Source organism: Equus asinus, chromosome 5 (genome assembly GCF_041296235.1).
Source record: "Equus asinus isolate D_3611 breed Donkey chromosome 5, EquAss-T2T_v2, whole genome shotgun sequence".
NCBI classification, from domain to species: Eukaryota; Metazoa; Chordata; class Mammalia; order Perissodactyla; family Equidae; genus Equus; species Equus asinus.
In genome coordinates, this window is record NC_091794.1 from 18,274,182 (window position 1) to 18,295,872 (window position 21,691).

The 21,691-nt window shown below is 37.5% G+C and overlaps 1 pseudogene; it reads left to right on the forward strand.

The window, feature by feature from the left end:
• The window catches only part of LOC123285435 (alpha-1,3-mannosyl-glycoprotein 4-beta-N-acetylglucosaminyltransferase B-like), a 48,846-nt pseudogene extending 28,131 nt beyond the window's left edge, over positions 1-20,715 (forward strand).
• Positions 20,716-21,691: the final 976 nt, after the last annotated feature.

The window sequence follows — 21,691 nt, forward strand, 5'->3', positions numbered from 1 at the left end:
AATATCCATTGGTATGTTGTCTGTTTCTTCTGACATTTTCAAGAAGGATCAGCTTTGTACAGGGAGTACATAGTAGCAGCCAAACATTCTGGTAATGATTGGAAGCCCAAGACTTTGAAAATATGAATCTTTTCATGCTCATAACCACTTTTTAAAAACGTTAAGTGACTTAACTGAAAAAATAAGTTAAAGAAAGAAGAATGTAATGTAGTTTGGTAAATAGCAAATTAATCAATGAATGAACGAATAAATGAAGGTGTAAGTAGGATGGATAGATGGATGGACAGAGGAAAGGAGACAGGGAATCCAGGATCTGGGTGAGGGGTGTAAGAGGCCCAGCTCTTTTCTCAACTTAGAGTATAAATGATGCAATAATGGTGGTGCATCTTCCTTTGGGACAGCAAGAAAAGTATGGAATTTAGCATCAGACAGATGGAAAGTGGCATTTGTTGAACAAGCACAATATGTCATGCACTGTGCTACATATTTCCATACACAATCTTGTACTTCCTTATGTATGATTTCATAAAAACCCTGCAAGGGAAAAGCTATGCTATCAATTTTTTGCAGTGAGAGACTACTGAGGCCCAGTTTCACCGTCCCTGGATTATATTGCAGGTGTGTGACTGAGCCAGAATTAGAGTCAAGTATTTCTAATTTTAGGGCCTTTGTTGTCCAAAGTTTACTACTTATGGGAACTTGGCAGGTAATTCTCTGACCTTTATTTATCTATAAAATGAAAATAATATCTATTAATGTTAATGTACTGTATACATATTTACAGGTATTGTTAAAATTCAAAGTGATTATTGTTGTCAATACATTGAATAAACTTTACTGTAATTTAGAAACATCAGGTCTCCTCTTTTCAAATGAGAGTATTTTGGATTAGGCAGAACTACAGACCTGTGCTGCATAATGATGTTTCGGTTAACAACAGACCACGTATATAATGGTGATCCCATAAGATTAGTATCATACAGCCTACGTGTGTAGTAGGCTGTACCATCTAGATTTGTGTAAGTACTGTAGGGGAGGAAGAAATTTTCCTCTACCCTCCTAGGTTCTCCTAGCTGGGATAGATTAACAGGAGAAAAACAAACAAAAATTTAATATGTATATATGACAGAAATCTAGGAAAACCAAAAAACTCAGCAAAATGGCCAAAGTCCTTGCCTTAAATACCATTCTCAGCTAAAGACAAAAGAAGATGTTGGAGGTAGGGAGAGTCAGGGACTTCAAAGGGAAGGAAGGCAATTCACAGGTAGGTGAAAAGGAGCAAATGTTTGGAAAACAAGTGTTTGGGCATACAGAAACAGAAGAACACAGAGGGGAGCTCAACAAACAGGCTTTTCTAGGTTTCTCCCTGTTTACTACCTAGTTCATGTGATAGCTTGCTTCCTGAGACAAATTTCTAATCTGAATTCTTTCAAGCAGTTAAGGGGGAGGCAACAAGGAAAACTTTGAGTCTTTTGTTTCTTAAAAATAATCAATCTAAAATAATCTTTATGTTAAAGACACAGATTTTAGGGTGACAAATTTTGTTCCCCTTCAGTAAACTCTACGATGTTCATAGAATGACAAAAATCACATAGTGACACATTTCTCAGAATATATCCCTGTTGTTATGGAAAGCATGACTGTGCATGTATGGATTTCCAGAGAAATAGGGGGAGTAGAAAACAGGAAGGAAAGTAAGTCTGTACTCCAGGCACCCTGGCCTTGCTGAGTGTCCAGGACTCAGTTGCTATACTTCCTCCAAATCCTGTTCTCTTATAGAGAGAACTCTGTGTTCTAGACTCTCTATATCCTTCAACATCATCTCTTTATCAAAATGGTTCTCTGCTTTTTGTGGCCATGTTCAAAAGTGAGGTAAAATCAGCTAGTCTAACAAATTACACCACATTGTTGGGTGATGTTGTATTACTATTCAATGCCTTTCTAGAGGAAGTGTCTTAAGCCTAAGAGTTATTATAAAGGAGATATTTCAGATAGTAAGAAGGGCCATGGGGAGCATGTTTTTGCACTATGATGCTGGCTGTGATTAATAATAAGTATTTCCGTTAGTGCTGTTGAGTTGATTCAGATTCCTAGCGATCCTGTATACAGCAGAGAGGAGCCCTGCCTGGTCTCTTTGTGCCAGCCTCTCACCTCCCGGTATATATATATATATATAAGACAATGCTCCACAGCTGTACATGGGGTTTTCATGACCAGGTTCTTTGAAAGTGGATTGCCAGGTCCTTATTCCTAGTCTCTCTTAGTCTGGAAGCTCTGCTGAAACCTGTCCACCATGGGTGACCTTGCTGGCATTTGAAATACCAGTGGCATAGCTTTCAACATCATAGCAACACAACAACACATAGCTCCACAGTATAACAACCAATGGTTGGGTGGTGTGGTTCCCTGACCAGGAAATGAACTAGGGTCATGGTGGTAACAGCACCGAATCTTAACCACTTGACCACCAGGACAGCTAATAATAAGTATAGTTATTCTGTATTAAACATCTAACATGTACCAGGCCCTGTACTGAGTGTTTTGAAAGCATTATCTCATTTAACATAAATAATAAATGTGTGAGGTGGTGCTATTGAGGAAGGAACTGGAGAGGTTGAATAGCTTTCCCAAGGTCACAGTGAGTTTACAGCTCCACCTCTTTTACTCCCCAAACCGTGCTCTTACCACCATACTTTATTGTATATCCTGTGAGTTAACTATCTGAGAGTTCTCTTCTAGAGTAGGGATTAAAAATAGGCATTTCCAATACTTTGAGCACAGAGAAACATTAGCTATGTGTAGCAAAGAGGGTGGGAGAGTTGGCTACAGAATCTTAAATCAATGAATGAACCATAAATAGTAATAAATGTGGGTGTTAAAGTATCTGCGTACTAATAACGTCCATGAAATTCAGTAAGTGTCCAAAGGAACTACAATAAAAAACGCTTGTGTTGATTCTTTAATGTAACTAGGCAAACGAAGTCTTCAAAATGCAGGTGCCAAAATGTAGGAGCAATACTGTGTCCTGAAAGAACTCCTCCCTGTGGTTACTTATTGTTAAACGAAAAGAGAGATACGTGGCCCTGCCTTCAAAGGAACATATGCCCGCTGGAGCTAGGACACCGAGGTCAAAGAACTGCATTTTCAAGCATCTGCACATGCAGACTATTTGCAGCAGGGAGCACATGAGTCAACTTTTGAAAATAAAAACAAACCAAACACCCTGTATATTTTTATTTGATTTGCATAAAAGGTGCTGTGGCTTATGGCCTCTCAGAATATGTATGGAATGGAAATAGAATATTTAGAATAAAATAGAAAATAAAAGCAGTCCTCAAAAGGATAGGTCAAAGGACTATCAACCTCTGGGTTAGAAATGACAAATCAAAAATAAAACTTAGCATATTTTTCAGGCTGCTTTAGTAGGCAATAAGTGAAGGTTTTGACTGTGGTAGAAAGGGAACAATATTTAAAAACTAGTAGGAATAACATTTCCTTTTTATTGTTGGTTCAATTTCATATTGTGACATTTTTCTCTCTCTCTGCAAAAGTGCCTAATATTTACTTTAATATATAGGCATATTAAAGTTTGGTCAGTAATTCCATGACTCTCCATTTTATGACCTTTGTCTTCTTTCCATGGAAAATTTTGATTCTCCTTATTTCCTCTGAGACCCAGAGTCTAAGCGTAAAATAATTTTGATACTGTACATATATGGTTATGGGATGCTGGACAGTCACACCACTAGCGGTAACTAAGGGCAGATTCAGCAAAGACAACTGGAGAAGTATTAAGAGCTGGTAACCTGAGCCAAGAAAGACCTAATGATTAGTTGGACAAAGAATGTCAATTGTTTCTTTGCAAATGAACAAGGACATAGAGGCTATTCAGAGAAGACACTAAAATGGCATGATCAGAAAGATAATAAACCAATAATTGTAAATATGCAGTGATTCCTTCCATTAGATTATAAGCACTCTGAGGGTAGGAACCACATATTGGTTAGTTATGGCTACCCCATAGAGTCCCACCAGCGCCACCATCAGGTTAGATAAATCAAATGGGAAAAAGAGCAATGAGTCAGGGTTTCCAAGTATAGAGAAAAATAGGAGAGCAGATAGTTTGGTGTTAAGGAAGTAAAGATCAATAAAGTCAAGACCAGGCAAAGAACATGAATTTCCGCCGAATCTGGAGTGAAAGAGATAATGCTGGAATCTCTGCCCATAGATAAAAATGTACTATAGGTTCCGAGAGAGCCTGAAGATCAAAATCCTTGTTGTTAAACCAAATGAACCTTGGGTAGCTGTTTGAGTGTCTCAGTCAACTGTGTATTCCTCCACAGTAAATTCTCTTATATGTGAGATGAGGGAAATCAACAACTTCCTAAGCCAAGCCAAGCTAAGTCTATTTTTAGCTAATCATTCAGATTTGAAAACTTTGTTCTTTAAATCCACTCATTGCCCTTATATTTTGATTTTGTTTTTGTTTAAATTTATCTTTCTAGTCAAGTAAAGCCTAATCATATTTTAGTTAAATGCTAGGAAAACTATTTTTCCACACCCTGTTTAGGATATGCAGGGGCATCAATGGGCCCCTGACAGTCAGCTATGGTAGTATCCGTGGGAAGGAAGGGACCTTTAATCCAGGCAGAAGAATCAACGAAGAGAGCTGTCTGCACATTACTAAAACTTTCTGAAGACAGCTAAAAGTCACCCAAAAGAGGGGTGAATAGCTAATGAGATAGAGAGTGCCAAGGCAGAAGGAAGACGTTGCTGAGAGCAAGGCCCCAGGACAAAGAAGCAGTCTTCATTTTTCTCCAATTAAAACCTGGGCACAATAGAGTCACACTTTCTCTTTACATTATGTGTTAAAATGTGATTCAGGGTCCAGTCCGGTGGCACAGCGGTTAAGTTTGCACGTTCTGCTTTGGTGGCCCAGGGTTCGCTGGTTTGGATCCTGGGTGCTGACATGGCACTGCTTGCAAGCCATGCTGTGGCAGGCATCCCACATATAAAGTAGAGGAAGATGGGCACGGATGTTAGCTCAGGGCCAGTCTTCCTCAGCAAAAAGGGGAGGTTTGGCAGCAGATGTTAGTTCAGGGCTAATCTTCCTCCAAAAAAAAAAAATGTGATGTAAGTGAACTGATTGTGTTTAAGAAGATGAGGCAAAGAGGAATAAGGTACCAAGGAGGAGAGATTCATTGGGACTGTAAAGTTGGTGTTTAGTAGAGGAACTTCAGCTTGAACTGTGCCGTTTTTATTAGAACTAATGTATGGCAAACTATCAAGGCTGACTCAGAAGGTACTTCATCAAATCTAACACTTCTTTGACAAACACAGATCTATACACTTTCAATCATCACTTATTTAGGTTGATAGTCAAACCACCACCATCATAATGTGCAATAGATAATAAATATTAACTAAACACAGTTGGTTACAGAAAACGAATACTTTATTTTCCTCAACACTGAAATGGACTAAATGTTTATGTTGTTCCCAAGTTCATGTGCTAAAATCTTAACCCCCAATGTGATGTTGTGGGAAGTGGGGCCTTTGGAAGTTAATTAGATCGTAAGGGTGGCGCCCGCATGAATGGGATTAGTGCCCTTGTAAAAGGGGGCCCAGAAAGCTCTTTCACCCTCTTTCCACAATGTTGGGATACTAGAAGTTGGCAAACTCAGAAGAGGGTTCTCACCAGAACCCAGCCATGCTGGCACCCTGATCGAGGGCTTCCAGCCTCCGGAACGGTGAGAAATAAATTTCTGTTGTTTATAAGCTACTCAGTCTGTAGTACTTTGTTATAGCAACCTAAGCTAACACACTAACTTAGTAAAAAAAATGTGGTAGTAAGCAAATTCATTAGAGACCAAAATTATATGTGTGTGTGTGTGTATATACATATGCATGTATATATTACATGTATATAATATGCATATATATGGTGATATTAAATTCAACAAACATTATATCAAAAAGCATTTTAAAAATTAGAAAAATGAATATTTCATTGTGGCAAAACATTTTTTAACCAAGTAAAAAATTTCCTACCATCCTCAGATAAATTCTTTCTTATCTTATGGACTCTCTTGCCACATGTTCTCTACCTCTCCTCACACTTGCCAGCACATTTAAATGAATAGCAAATGGATTAAATGAGGATTCTTAGAGTCACTTACTTGAACTAACTCTTTATTCGAGTGTCTTTCTCTTCTCTTAAGTCTCTCCACGGTGCTGGCCTCATCTTATTAGCTCTGTATTTCACTAGTCTGTTAACATACCAGCCAGTCCTGTGAATGGCATCTCTTTCCCCTTTACTCTCCTAAAAAGTGCTGCCAAATTAATTTATGAAATTAAATCTCTCGCTTAAAAATCTTCCATTGGCTTTCATTGCCTCTGGAAGACCAAACACCTAAGTCTGCCATTCAAAGTGCTCCCTGATCTGGCCCTACCTTACATTTTCCTCAGTTTTATTTCTTCCCTCACCTGTACCGTTTCCCAACATGCAAACTGACTCATGAATACACTTTCACCTTTGCCACTTTTCCTGAATAAACTTGGTTCCATTAACACACGTTCAGGTTCATGTCCTTGCTGATGCCATCGCCTTTGCCTGGAATGCCAGTTTCTATTCCCCACATCTATATCTGTTCAATTTGCACACTTTCTTTAAAACACAGTTTAAGCGCCATCTCCTTCAGGACTGCTAGAGGTGATTTCTTTCTTTCAGGTTTTTTGACATTTATCAGTTATGATATTTGAATAATGTTTATCACATGTTGTCTTGTACTACAATTCTTGGTGCATTTGTTTTATTTCTTCAACTTGGTTAACATGCTACTTGAGAATAGGGACTTTCATTTCTCTTATTTGACCCTGGCAAATTACATATGAGAGATACTTAATAGATATTTCTTGAATGAACGAATGGATCTTTGTAATCTGCAGTTGTGCCTAAGGCATGGTGTCTGGCACCTGGTAGTTATTACTAATTTAATTGAAAGTTGGAAGTAAATTGAGTAGGAGACTCCGGAAAACGAAAATGTGTTCATTCCTCTATCGCAAGGGTCAGAACTACTATGGGGGCAGATGCTGTAAAATGAATGTTTCCATGGGGTGACTGAAACTCTTGTGTACAAACATACCACCTATTTCTCTTGTTGCTCTAGTGGCCTAACTTTGGATGTCCATGAAATGTACACTATATGACTCACGTGCCAGTGCAATGAAATATGTTAGACTGGTGGCCACATGGAACTTTCTACTCTTTAGTAGATGTTTACTATGATTTCAAATATATTTCATATTCTCATCTTCTACATTATATTTTTCTTGCTCCATAATTGATTTTACCTAAAATGCTATGCACTTTTATAAGAAGGTGAATTTAAGATCGCTCAATTTCTCTGAGTTTATATTGTTAAAGATTAGAAAAATCAATGATCATTTACTTTCCCTTACTTACAATTCAACAGGCAAGGTGATCACAGTGGTGGGAAAGGGAATGAGTGAGTGTCCAACAACACGTACCGAAGACTTGAATAACTTTTAATTTCTGTTGTTCAGCTACTGAGAAAGCCTTAAGGTCCTACAAGATTTCCATCCGTCAACTCAGCATTTATTGCATTCTTACTAAGGGAACTTAGTTCACTACTAAGAGAATCAGAAGGAATTGATATATTAGCTTCATGCCCTCAAGAAGCTGATAATCCTCTATTTGGGACATTTGTAAGTGTGTTTCCCTGATTACCGCTATAGATTTTGCCACTTCATTTACCATATGTCAGATTCAGCACAACTTCTCTAATGTAGATGATTGTTTCCTGTTTGCCTACATCATTCCTTAGCTTATCACTAGTGTCTGATTATCCTGTAACAGGTCCAGGTGGCACTGGCTTGATATTAACAATGATTAATATTATTGAAGTGGCCAATATTGCACTTAGTTCTAGATTTCTTTCCAATAGAAAAAGTTTGTTTACAATAGGTTAATAAAAGTCAATGCTCCAGAGACAAATTAAGAGAAAAATTTTTCTGAAGTCCAAGAAAACTGCAGTGCAGTTTGCTCACAGACCTGGATTATTATGTGTTCTCTTTTCTACTCAAGTGGAATTAAGTATGAAAAGGATAAACATCACTGTAAGGGGAAGACCAAGTGTGACTTGGAAAAAGCAAGTGGCTGTGAATTGAAGAGAAGAGTAAAATAGAAGATGATAGCACATAGTAATAACAGTGAAATCTTGAATGATGTCTTATTAAAATGTCCCGCCAAGGATTAAAAATAAGGATAGTGTTCAGGGTAAAGTGAAGAGAGCAATGCATTCAAAATTAAGAAAAAATGTTTTTCACCTTATGGGCAGTTTCACACACACACACACACCCCACAAATAACTTGTTCAAATGCTATGGCAGGAATAGAAAAGGTGATGGAAAAACAGCTGCAGGTAAATAACACACCCTCATGGAAATAAAGATAAAAGTCACATTATAAAATCCTTCTTTTTTTTAAGATGTGCAAGCTGACTCTGCATAACAATGCTGGATTCAAGAGAAAATGCTTCTTTACATATATGAGGGCCTTTGAAAGTCTTAAGATTCCTCTGCTTATGAAATATCAAGAATAACTTCTTTTTTTAAAGATTGGCACCTGAGCTAACATCTGTTGTCAATTTTCTTTTTTTTCTTCTTCTTCTCCCCAAAGCCCCCCCACCACATAGTTGTATATTCTAGTTGTGAGTACCTCTGGTTTTGCTATGTGGGACACCACCTCAGCATGGCTTGATGAGCAGTGCCATGTCCATGCCCAGAATCTGGACCCACAAAACTCCTGGCCACTGAAGCAGAGGGCATGAACTTAACCACTTGGCCAAGGGGCAAGCCCCAAGAATAACACTTTTTGAACAGGATTTTTGACCAGAAAATACTGGGGGGGTTTCTAGAAACTTGTCTTCCCATTGAATCACAGCTCAGGGCTGTGATGGAGAAATTTTTTTGGTAAAAGTTCAGAAAGTAAATATTTTTGACTTTGCAGGCCATAAGGTCTCTGTCCCAACTACTCAGTTCTGCTGTGGGAGCACAGAACTAGCCATGGATAATATATAAATGAATCAATAAAGCTGTATGCCAATAATACTTTATGAGCAAAACAAGCAGTGGGTCAGATTTGGTCCATGGGCTATAGCTTGCCTTTCTCTGTCTAAAGCAAATAATAGTGGATGAAATTTTAATACAATATCACACATTATTAATTTTTTTCATAAAAAAGGAAGAAAGAAAATGAATCCCTTACTTTTTAGCACAATGAATAAATAATTAATTTAGTTCAGACACATTTATTTTACATAAAGAAATGTGATATAGTAGTTGGTTTTACACTCTTCTGAAAGAAAGCACTTTAAATGACCCAGAGTCATGAAATAGCTGGCTAACTTTGAAAAAACCTAGCAAGGGAAACAGTCATGAACACTATTTCCTAAAGATATTTGAACTTTTTGCTGAGTTTCTTAACTCTTCAGGAATTAATGGTAAAATTAATTTACCATAAAATTAATTTAAATATTCAACAAAATTATAAACTAAAATGTATGCATTTCTGACATAATTGGCTTTCCAATCCATCCACTATGGTACAGGGCCAAAGATTCTCAGATTCCAAATAATGGCAGATTGTTTTCTTAACTAGTTTGTGAAAAATAAATCAGGAAAATTTTAAGTTTAAAATTTCAAAATTAGTGGCCGGAAAGGCTCTTATCTTCAGTGGATTTACAGAATGGACACTCATAGAACTCCAGAGTTGAAGTAAAGAAAAAAAAGGCATCTTGTCAAGAGGTCTCTTTCTACAAGTAGCTTCATCAAAATTTGTTTCTTTTATGTAGAGTGGGGATGAGCCCACTTGTACCGCAAGTACCTCTTGATGAGCTGAGGGCATTGAGGCAGTATGCCTGCTTGATGCTATAGGAAAGAACTTGCTGCACTGGCCCATAGGAGGCATGGGCAAGCTTGGGCATGGCCCCCTGGAGATAGCCAAGCTAACACAGTTTGGGAGCTAGGGAGGAAGCTTCTTATTATTTTACACAAACAGTCATTCTACAGTCCATGATCCTAAGACGGGCTAAATGTCAGGTATGCCACCCGGCACTTCAGAAGGCATTTCAACCTTAGCTACAAAGTAACATAAGTGGATGAAAAAGTGGTGACAATTGTTTCTTTATCAGAAATTTTCTGTTTGGTACAAGCTAGTGTGAACACCATTTACTCAATAGTAAGGAAAAAAGCAAAAATCATCATGTCCCCTTGTGGTTATTCTATGGCCTTACACACTGATGGTAGTCATGAAATTATAGATATTCCTGCATTAATCTTAGCTTATCAAGTGACTTTCTCATCTATTTTTCAAAGAACTTTCCACTTGTTTTCAAAATATTCTACTGTGGTAAGCAATATATCCTAAAACCACTGATAAATAAGTTCAACTTATTAATTATACTCAGCTTTCTTTTTTCATTTTGTTTTTCTTCATAAAAAGAGTTAAAAATATTAAATATGGAAAAAATAAGCAGAACTTGATAACTTTTAAATTGTACTTGTACTTGCCCTTCATTTTTCCTCCCTTTTAATATTTCTGCACTTTATAGTCATTTATATTTGATTTATGTTTCCCTTAATAGAGGAAGAACCTTTAGATTTGAGCTGGGGTGGAGGGAAGGACTGAGATTGATTGAAGATCGGGGAGGGTGAGTGTAAGATGCGAGCTCTGCTGTTAATGGGTAGTGTCACCCAAAATGTCCAGGCCCTGGATTCTTTATCTGTAAAATGAAGCCTCTTGATGACTTCTAGGGAGGCTTGCACCTCAGAGTTATGTGAAATACTTTTGATATTGGAATCCTGCAGCTGCACATGAAGTAACAGTATTGAAGACAAGCTCAAGTAACCTCTCTCTTTATTCTAGTCTCCCTCTCTCTCTCTCTCTCTCTCTCTCTCACAGAAAAGTGAATGAAAACTAAAATTTGAGGTACAGCAAACACAGTAAATATTTGTTATTAATTCTTTGTAAGTTTTTAGGGGAACATAGATGCAGTAAGTAATGGGGCAGAAAAAAACCTTCTTAGAGACTCTGGCAAAAACAATCTTCTTTAAAAGAGAAGGAGAAAACCACAGGGTTAGAATAGCTCTTATTTTTAACTAATAAAACCATATATAACGAGAGCAAGCAACAATGGGAATCTGCCTTAAGGAATGTTTCTTTTGCAAGTAAATTTCACAAATTTGAGGTGGATTAAAGTGTCTGAAATCCTGGAAGGCAATCCTTTTAGCCATTTCCATTTGTCTCAAGTAATGGAATCTTTTCTCCATAATATATATCTGTCTTTGACGAGCTGTGGTTCATAATCAGATAGAACAGCACCATTATCTCATCCATGATGCACTGTGAGATATCCTACTACATTCTGAGAATACTTCCAAACTGCCCATGGTAACATTTGCATATTTTGGTCCCTAAGTACTTTAGCAATTGTAACTTTATTTTCCTTTATACTGTAACAAACTCCCTGCCCCCCAGGAAAAAAAGTGACTCTGGATAATTGTGTCTGGATTTAAGAGATCAGAGGACAGGTAATTTTCCACAGAGACCCCTATCCTCCCCACCTACTGTAATAAAGAGATAGCTGTTTGATTTTCATAACATGAAACAAAACCTATTTGTTTAACTTGGTTATTCTCTTGTGTACTTTCTTTGCTGTGTTTTTTTCCCTCCTTATTCTTATTCTTTATACCGTGCATCTCTCTAATGGTTGCACAGTCATCTGGAAAATACGATGAAAGGGGGAAAAGCTTCTGCCACATCAAAAGTAAATGAGGTTAAACTACCCAAGGAAACAAAATAATAAAATCATGCACTGGATGAGACCTTGGAAGATATTAATTTAGAATGGCCACTGCCCTTCAAACCAAATTACACCTAAAACACTTCTAGACTAGAAATACTTGTGATTTAGAAAGACACGTAGAAAAAAAATAGAGCCCTACAACCTCTTCAAGTGTTTAACATTTTTAGAAAATGATAATGTATTTCAGTATGGTAACAACCCTTGTTGTCAAGACAGTCTTCCTTATGTTCAACTAGATTCTGACAGCTTGTTTTCTCATGTTCTTTCTTAATAAAGCTAGGGTATAGTTAGAATTAATACTTTGGGCTATATGTGATTTTCACAGTGCCTCCTATCCTGTAGGAGCAGAGGAGAGAAGTCAGAGAAGACTTGTTTCGCCCTATCGAATATACAAAGGAAGGCATTCAGTGCCTTATGAGGAAGATGTGATGGAGCCTGGGGTTTCTTCACTCTACCAGCAGCCAAGACTCTTACCTCCTCAAGAGGAAGCTGAACAATCAGGGGCCAAGTTCCTCAAACTTAATCATGATTGATAGGCTGCCTTAAGGGCTACCTCACGTCTGATTTTGGATCCAGTGTTTTCCATAGCTTCAATATCTCCAGAAAAGCTAATATTTTACTTCTTGAAAATTCTTGGGACTCAAATGCAGGGAAAAAGTTAAGAAAGACCCTGTATAGGTAGAACTTCCAAGGAAATAGAGTTATAGACCAATTGGCTTGGTCAGACCTTGAAAGGTGATCCCAATGCCTTCCTTTGGGAAAAAAATTATGTCATTAGCTTGATCATGTCTTGGTTCTCAAAAAGCAAAAATTATATTTTGTTTCTCTAGTGTTACCTGCTTTTGCTGTAGTCCTCATTGTTTCATGTTAATTAAATTTCATCATTCTCAGTGTGCTAATTACCCGTGACTTAGGACCTGGTGCTACGCTACTCCTCTCTTCTCTCTATTCTTAATCCACAGGTAATCTCATCCAGTCTTTTGGCTTTAAATGCTACCTAATGGATCCCAGATGTATATGTGCACACAACACTTCTTCCTTCATCCAGAATCTTACAGCTGCCTAACTGACATCTCTACATGGTTGTCTAACAGGGAATTCAAAAGTAACATGCTCCAAACACAACTCTTCATTTCGACCCCTGCCACCACTCAACCTGATCCTTCCCTAGTTTTTTCCATCTCCCTAGATAATATTTCCATTATTCTAATAGCTCATGTGAAAAACCATGGCGTGATTCTTGAGTTGTACCTTTCTTTTACACCTGCATTCAACCCATGCAAAGATCATGTTGTCTTTTCTCTCAAAATACATCCCCAAACCAACTACTTCTTACAACCACCATACCTACAGACCTGATCCCAGACATTATTTTATTTGTCTGGATTATTGCAATAACCCCAGCTGGCATCTCCTTCCACACCGGATTCCCTAGCCCAGAGTCTCTTCTCCATTCAGCAACCAGAGTAATCCTTTAAAAGTATGTCAGGTCTTGTCCCTCTATTTAAAAGTACCCATTGGTTTCCCATTTCAGACGAAGTCCCACATTGTCCACCTCTTGCTACCTCTCTCTGATGCTATCTCCTATTAATTTTCTTTCACTTACTCTCTTCCAGACACACTGGCCTCTTTGCTAGTCTTTGCCTTCTGCTTCAAGGCAATTTTACCCACTATTTTCTCTCCCTGGAAAGCTCTGCCCAGGTATCTTGAATGGCTTGCTTCTTTACTTTCTTCAGATCTCAATTCATATAATTTATCAAAAAATCCTTCTCTAAGTATCTTATTTTAGATATGCTGCCCCTTCACTGTCTCCCTTAGTTCACTTTATTTTTGTTCATAACACTTTTTACAACATGATATTTTATTTAAACTCCATAAACTCTTCGAGGCAGGGATTTGTTTGTTTACTACTGTATCCACAGCACCTAGAACAACGCTTGAATGAATGAAATGGTACTTCTGAGATCTTCTCAGGCATTGCCTCTGGAACAGAAACAGCTATTTTCTGTAGTTATGACAAAGTGTTCCTCAACATCATTAGCTACTTTTCTCTGAACCAGGTAATTCAAGTAACAAATGAATCTCATATCCTAAACTTGTAATTCTGAACTTTGTATACTTGCAATTCTGCAAATTTGGAGAAGGGCTATTAAAGGCGGACAGTATTCTCTATTGCGTTTATTGGCTAAATAATTCATTTATTCATTCATTCGGCAAATATTTATTAAATCTCTTCATACAAAATGCCCAGCTCTGTAAGAATGTAAAGTTGATTCAGAATTTGTCCTCAGAGAGCTTATTCATCTAATGCAAAGCCTGTGATGTCCAATAATCTGGCTTCATTTCACAATGGCTATTCATTTTCTAGATATTTCTAACACAGATTAGTGCTCTAGAAATAATGAAAACTCAACATATTTCATTACAAAATAACAATAAAATTCTCAAATGGATTGGAATTCAAAAGTGCCTCAGAACCCAAACCTTAATATGCTCTTTACTTAGACTCCTAGAATGATGACAGTCCTTGAAATGTAGTATTTTCATCTACCATTTACTAATTAAAACCTGGGAATTGTGTCAAAAATGTAATAGAAAGTATTATTGTTGATTACATTTTTTCCAAATGATCACATTATATAATTTTTTAAAATTGGGAGATATAACTACCACAAAATCATTTCACCTTTAAGAACTTCCAAAGTCAGCAATAATGAATGCCTTGTCTTCCTACAGGACATCAATACCAAAGTTATTTTATTTAGTAATGATTTAATTGTGAAAATGGAGGAATTTATATTTCAAAATCAGAGATCAAAACATAATCTTTATTAAATCTTGCAGAAGTAGGCAAAATAAATTTGAATTATAAAAGTAAAACAAAGATGTATAGATTACTTTAGAAATGGAAATCTTATCTAATAAATATTGAAGTGAACCATTTAGAGAGATGAGACCACCGAAACACACTATATGGCGATTAAAACAAGATAAATATTTATCAAATGTAACTGTGATTTATTAGGCTGTGTTGGACTAAACAAATGTAATTTTATATCTGAGTCATATCTCATTCTGATACAGCCTTCATTAAATGAAGTCTCTGATTTGAAAGGATATCATATGTTCCCTTCAGTTTTTAATCTCTTTGAAAGATTAGTTTGATTCTTGGGAAGACTCTGAAAGTCACAGACCGAAGTCTGTTGGTTATCAATGAGGTGGTTCTGTTCTGCCAATACTGGCTAGAGAAGACAACCTATCATGAGGAACACCAATCTCTATAAGGGCGGTCATCTTTGTCATTAACAAGGGCCTAGAATGCTGCCTAGCAGATGGTGAGGACTCAATAAATATTTATATTTATATCTCTATTTATATTTATATCTATATATATGAATTACCTCTTAATTTCTTTATCTCTAAAATGAAGTGATTTAACCATAGAAATCTTTCCCAAAATGGGATCTAAGTTTCACTAGTTGGATATTAAAAGGCCCTCTCTGAAAAAATAGATTCCTCAGGTCAAATATGTTTGGGAAATAGAGGGTTAAACAAAATTTGTAGTATTTCTTTACTGAAGGATTTTTCAGGACTTTTATATGTAAATATGCATTGCAAGTATCTAAGAGAAGAAAAGTACATGTAGCATTTCTCAAACCTTTCTTTTTTTTCCTTTAAAGCATCTGTAAAAATTACAACACATAAATTAACCTATTTCCCCCCATCCATGGACTTACAAAAATGGTCTCTGCTCATTGTTCAATAGTGTTCCATTCAGAAATACTAATCAATCAGTTCTTCTTCATCTCCTGTACAGCTACCCGGATTATGCAGCAAAAAACACTTGTTGTTCTGTTCTTACCAACATGGACAAATTAAAGTTGAGATTTGAGACAACCTTTTAAGTAAATTTAACGCGAAACCTCATGAAAAGCAACCAGCTTACTGCCTTGTGTTCAGTAAGCACAGTCAAGGTGCCTAGCCCTGCTTCTTATTTTCATACCTTCCTAGAAGTGAGTCTGCAACTCAGAAACAAACCAGCGTTAAGGAAGACACCAGACCTGGTCTCTTAAACTATTTTTAAGTTGCTAACAACATCTAGGAAATCCATTCATAAGACACTAAACAAGTACCTACAATATTATTTTTTTTACATAGTTGATATATAATGTTTTCTTGAATATCAGACTTCAATGCCTAGACCCAAGCCAATCCTGATCCAATATTCATCATCCTTGTGTTCCTAGGAAATCTCTTCTTCGGTAATGTTGGAAATTCTGAAAGTGTTGGAACACAAGATCTTTCTTTCCTCAGACACAGCTACTGAAGATTTCTAGATTCCTCTCGCTCTTCTCTCATTTTGTAATGAGCACATTCACGTGGCTCCCTGAGTTTTAGGGCTCCTTTGAGACTGTTGGTTCTGGAATCAGTTTATCTGTGTAAAAATTCCAAGTCTATCATTTATTCTCTGACAACTAATCTCTCTGCCTCCATTCCCTCATTTGTAAAGGAGGGACGACTGTAGTTCTTACCTCAAAATTATTGGAGGATTAAACAAGGAATAGCATAAAGGGGGCTTAGTAGTGAGTTTAGGACTAAATGAGTTTTCGGTGAATGTTTATTATTAATAAAATCCTCTATAATAGTCCTCCTGCTCTCCAACTCTGTGCTGACCTCCACCCCCAGGGACCTATATTCTTTTAATCTACTCTTTTCTAAGATCCAGAATGATACTGCCTTACCTAAATTAGATAGAGGCAACTGTTGTTTCTCCATTAACATTTAGCTATAGTGTTCACCATATATAAACAAACTGACAGCTTTGGTACCTACCAAAGATAGCACGTATTCAGACGTGTGAAAAGGAGGATTGCTGGGGAAGGGAGAGGAGAGAGGGTGGTAAGTTCTGAGAAATGCTGAATTTTCCACACTGGTGGTTTGCACTGATTACTCACCACTTAATTATTCCGCAATATATTTCATTTTCAGTCTATAGACCCAAGTTTTGCTACGTCTATATGAAATGCCTAATCTGCAGCAGCACAGTGGATTCCCTCCCCCCTTTTTTTTACCCTGCCATATTAGCAAGTGATAGCCAAACAATTAATCACAGCTAGACTACGGTGCTCTGAACAAGCTGTCAAAGAAGCTAAAATAACTAGACCAACTATGACACAATCTGCTTATTTTCAGTTGTCTAAGCTTGGCCTGAATCTCTCACTTCATTCTGTTAACTATTTCTTCCCTGGAATTTTGTTTCCCTGTTTTTATTGAATATTTAGGGGATGGGAAAAGAAACAGGGGTATAGAAAAGGTTAAGCACAGTTACTTGCCAGGATTGTATGGCAGATGCTTAGGAGACATGACAACTAGTAGTGTCCAAGAGCAGAAAGTACACAATGGCCTAGCACTGTCCATCAGACTCCTGATTAAAACTTCTAGGTACATTATTGAAGTGTCTGGCTTAAGTATTCAATGGGTCAGCGTATCATCCTTTCCTTTTTTATTTATTTTCTTCCCCCAGGAGAAAACAAAAGAAAGGCTGCTCATCTCCAAAAGGATCACGCATGACAACTTTTATTCTAAAAGGTAAATTTACAAGGAAAATGTGTGACACGAAATGTGTGGAGAGACTTGGAAAGTGAGCAGTGTGTCAGCCAAAGCTGTAACAAAATAGCTAATGAACAGCAGCCTTCTAATGAGTAAAACCAAAGTGATGAAAGTAGATGAGGACTGGGCTGGAAATGGAGTGGTAGTCCAGTGACTAAAGATAGAATATTCCTAATCTTAATTTAAAGAAAATCTGGAAGAAAGAGGAGGGAGATTTGCTTTCAGCTTATGCAACTGGACTAAATAATGTTCTTATTCCTTCCTCAGCTTCTTTTCAGACTGAAAAGTCATCATGATTATGGAGGGACATTGACTGATCAATATCATCAAAGATGTTTTATACATCTCCCACTGCCCACTTTAGGAGTACCCATGAAGAAGCTTCTTTTCAGAAAAGTGTTCTTCCTGACAATATGGCTTATTTTATCCTTGTCCTATTTGTCATTCTGATTTATATGTCTATAGTATTTTGTCTTTTCCAAGCAACACATTCTGAGACAAGGATTAGAGGAAAAGCAGGTTATTTGGGAAGGGCAGGGAACACTGGAAAAGAAGCGATGAGGTAATACAGAGAATGGAAGGAAATGAAAAGGCTACCCAAGTGGGCTACTGAAGCTTAATCCCACAGAGAGATTCTGGGAAATGATCAAAAACACGTCTAAGAATGGTCACGTCCAAGAGGCGGGAGAGTAGGGATATTTGTACATCATCTATTGTGAGTCTTTGGTTGAGGCTGCTCTGGGGTGTTAACTTCTCAGCACTTCCATCTGCTTTCTGCAGTTCTGTGGGAAAGAGCCCTCAACACAGATACAGGTATGGTCTGCTGAATGCCAGCTGGGACATACTGAAAGGTTTAGGCAGTATGGGCAGAGCTTCTGTAAGTTAAAAGCATCTGCAAGAGTGTTACTGGTTTGGGTTTTTGTTTTGGCTTGGTCTTTTCACATCTATAAAGTGCAGACTAAGAAAGAAGCCCATGTCTAACAACTATACAAGACCATATTTCATGTATTTTTGTATACTTGTCTTATCCCTTGTTCCAACTTATTCTTTGTACATTTTCCCCTTATCCCATTTTTAAATACATTTATTTCTATTTGTATCCATTTATGTAAGGTTCCCCATTACATTTTGAGAAAGAGATGGGGTGTAAACCAACAAACAGGCTCAGTGAATAATTCAACAATAATATATTAAATACCTACTAGGCATCAGGCATCACTGTTGGCACAGATAAAATAGTTAGCAAAATACGTATGTTATTTACCTCTACTGAAGTTACAGTCTATTTGGAGTTTCCCAAAAGAGATCACAGGAGGTGACATAATTCAATTAAATAACATCTATAAAAGATCTGTGTAATCTTCTCAATACCTTCCAAGAAAGAGAATACTAAAAGTTTTATTTCCTCCTTGATAGTTCTGACCAGTTAGCATATAGAATTATCTAGAGATTTAAATGTGAAGAATAAAGCTGATATCCACAGTCTATCCAGACTCATTCTAGGAAGTGCTGGCTGATTGTGTCTTTAGCTGTAGCCTTTTAATTTTTTTTTCAAGATTGGCACCTGAGCTAACACCTATTGCCAATCTCCTTTTTCTTTCTTTCTTTCCTTCTTTTTTTTTTTTTTTTTGCTTCTTCTTCTCCCCATAGCTGTATATTCTAGTTGTAGGTCCTTCTGGTTGTGCTATATGGGATGCTGCCTCAGCATGGCCTGATGAGTGTTTCCATGTCTGCATTCAGAATCTGAACCAGTAAAACCCTGGGCCGCCAAAGCAGAGCATGTGAACTTAACCACTCGGCCACAGGGCTGGCCTCTAATTTTTTTTTAATTCAATCAAAAAATATGAGAACCTACTTTTTTCAGGCATTAAGTTACCCTCTGGGGATACCAAGATGAACAATGCATGATTTCTACCCTCAAGGAGCTTACAGACTATCTGGGAGAATGACAAGCAAAGAGACAAGAATAACAAGAGTAGTGCTAGAGCTGGGATGTGTAGTAAAATGGTACATGACTGACATTGTTATTTTTGCAGCATCAGATGTTATTTTTGTCAGCTCAAATTTTGGGGAGGCAATATTTTAAAAGCAGAAACATTTACTACTTGTGGTTGAACTGGGCTAGCTGTGACTATGTTCAAAATGATATGGTCCAGTCAGAATAGTAACTAATAACCTCCTTTCAACATCTATCTGGCTGGTAGAGATATAACAGCTTGTCTTCACACTGTTTGCACAAAAATGAATTCAAAACTACCATGAACCCTGCAGCCTTACCACAAATCATTATCCCTAACAAGCCTCTGACATGGCACTTAGATGTAGAAAGATTGGGTAAAGCTCTTTGTTATACATTCAGCCAAAACTACATTATAATCTTCATTTAGCAAGTCTTAGCTGGGGTCCAAGACTGAAAATGTCAAAAATTTAGCACAGCATTTTAATTAGAAGAAGCTCTTCTCTACCAGTGTTAACTTCTGGGTATCTAGAAAAGGACCATACTCCTCCCACAAAAATAGGATTTTTGTGTCTTGAGAAGTTAAATACAAATTATGAAACCTATATCAAAGTAGATATAGGATGCAGTTTTTAGGCCTGCTTTCAGGAATTATTTGGCTATTTATTGGATATACACTTTGGACAGCACACTTACCCTGAGTTTACCACATTTGCTTAACTTCTGGAGTCTGTGGATAAAATTTAAGAAAGAGCGCTTAACATTTTTTATAGACCTGAAGAGGAAATGGTTGCCTCCCTTCAAGATCCCAAAATGAGTATATGATACTAGTTTTCAAAACAGACAAAATAATTATAGTAGTAAGGAAAAACTAAGCCCAGAGTGACGTCAGCATCTTGGTGGCAAGAGTTCCCTTTTTCTCTCTCTTTTGACTTACAACTAATTGCACATCCATAACCAAAAAAAAAAAAAAGCACTTCCGTATACGGTACCAAGACACTTGAGAGATCCATACATCTGTGCACCTGAAAGGGGGTGGATTGGACCATGGAGGAGGCGGTGGAACAAAAGAAGTGGTGGTGGATCTGGCAGGTTTCTGGTTTTCTGCAATGATGGCAGGAAGGCAGCAGCCAGTCCACAGCAAGCAGCATGTCCTTTCCGACAGAGGAGGTGGAGAGTGAAGGTGTGAATGGGGATCCACCTGGCCATGCCTCCTGCAGCTGGAGGCACCAGTTGCTCTCTGAAGAGAAACTGCAGTAACTGGGGGGATGCAAGGGAAAGGGAAGTAGGCAGACAAAGAGAACTGAAGGAAAGCAACTTTTGCTGCCTGCACTGGAAGGCAAGAGGACCCACTTCTGGACCTCTGGGACCCTCCACTTAAGTGCCCCCTACCAGGCCATGGGCACATCCAAAGCCCCAAGTGCTAAGTACACACCTATCCCCCTGTCCTTAACCCCCCACCCTTTGCTTTTTTTTAATGCACACACTCACAACCTTGGCAGTGGTGAGTCAGCTTGGGTAAGAGAAACCAAAAACTTGTGCCATACCACCACCTTCTGGAAAGCTAAAGGAAGGCTCCTAACTACCAATCTATTGAACTGTTAGAATCAAAGAAAACAAAACCTTGCCTAAATAGGAAAGGTGTTCACTACTTCAAATGTGGCAGCAGAGCACTTCTGACCAAACACCATGAAAAATCATGGAAATACAGTATCACAAAAAGAAAACAAAATTTTCCAGAAACCAAATATATGGAATATTGTGATCTAACTGATAAAGAATTTAAAATAGCTGTTATGAAGAAATTCAGTGAGCAATAAGAAAACTCAGAAAGTCAATAAAATGATCTCAGGAATAAAATTAGCAATCAGAAATTCTAAAAAAGAGTTTGAAATTCCAAAAAAAGAACCAAACAGAAATTCTGCAGCAGAAGAACTCAATAAATGGGAGGAAGAATGCATTAGAATGCATTGGAAATAGAGCAGATCATATGGAAGAGAGAATTAGCAAGTTCAAGGATAGAAATATAGAAATGATTCAGGTGGAAGAGAAGAGAGAACTAAGATTTTTAAAAATGAAGGAACCCTATGAAAACTATCCCACACTATTAAAAAAGCCAAAATAAGAATAATGAGCATCCCAGAAGGAGAAGAGAGGGAAAAGAAAGCGTATTTAAAGAAGTAACAGCTGATAGGACCAGCCCTCTGGTATAGTGGTTAAGTTTGGTGTGCTCCAC